General features: G+C 68.2%; 1 non-coding gene across 1 annotated transcript; it reads left to right on the top strand.

Annotated features, from left to right (window-relative positions):
* Window positions 1–272: 272 nt before the first annotated feature.
* Window positions 273–391, top strand: LOC131867091 (5S ribosomal RNA). The gene has a single exon (XR_009365685.1). It is a non-coding gene; the product is annotated as a 5S ribosomal RNA (ribosomal RNA).
* Window positions 392–765: the final 374 nt, after the last annotated feature.

The raw sequence follows: 765 nt of genomic DNA, 5'->3' as shown, positions 1-765 counted from the left end.
CGCAGGTCGTTGCGCCCGAGGTGGTGTGTGGGCACCGCGTTGCAGACGGGACACTGCACGCACACGACGCCCCCTCCAGGTGCACGCACGTAGGCCGGGCCGGGTGCACACCCGACGCCCTAGCAAGGTGCGCGCACCCGGGCAGGGCTCACACTTGGCGAACGGGGCGCACTTCGCGAGGGAGGGTGTGCACCTCGACGGGGGTGGGTGGCCGGGGTGGATTCGCACGTGGGTCGCGGTTTGCTAAGTACACACTGCGACAAGCTCATAACGGGTGCGATCATACCAGCGTTAGTGCACCGGATCCCATCAGAACTCCGCAGTTAAGCGCGCTTGGGCCGGAGTAGTACTGGGATGGGTGACCTCCCGGGAAGTCCCGGTGTTGCACCCTTTTTTAGTTTTTCGCCGGGCGTCGCAATGCTATTTGAATAAACCTTTTGCCCGTTTGCGTTCTCGTCGGGGCCGGGCCGGGCCGGGGTGCGCTGCCCGCACTACCGCGCGCGCGGGGGCGACACCGAGCGCGCACCCGAGGCGCCCCGAGCACACAGGCCACGGTGCAACCCGGGCGTTGTGCGCGCACCCCGGTGCGCCCGAGGTGCTGCGCGCGCACCCAGGTGAAATCGGTGTGCACCTCGGCCAGTGCGCGCTCGGTCGAGTCGCGCACGTTGGCCAAGGTGCACGGTGATGTTTCTTACTCTAAGGTTCCGCACCAGACGCCCGGGACAGGTGAGCGAAGCTGGGCGGGGCCGGGTGCGCGGCCGGGGC

This window comes from Cryptomeria japonica, unplaced genomic scaffold (genome assembly GCF_030272615.1).
Source record: "Cryptomeria japonica unplaced genomic scaffold, Sugi_1.0 HiC_scaffold_163, whole genome shotgun sequence".
NCBI lineage: Eukaryota > Viridiplantae > Streptophyta > Pinopsida > Cupressales > Cupressaceae > Cryptomeria > Cryptomeria japonica.
Note: the sequence above shows the minus strand (reverse complement) of the source record. Positions and strands in the feature narration are given on the sequence as shown.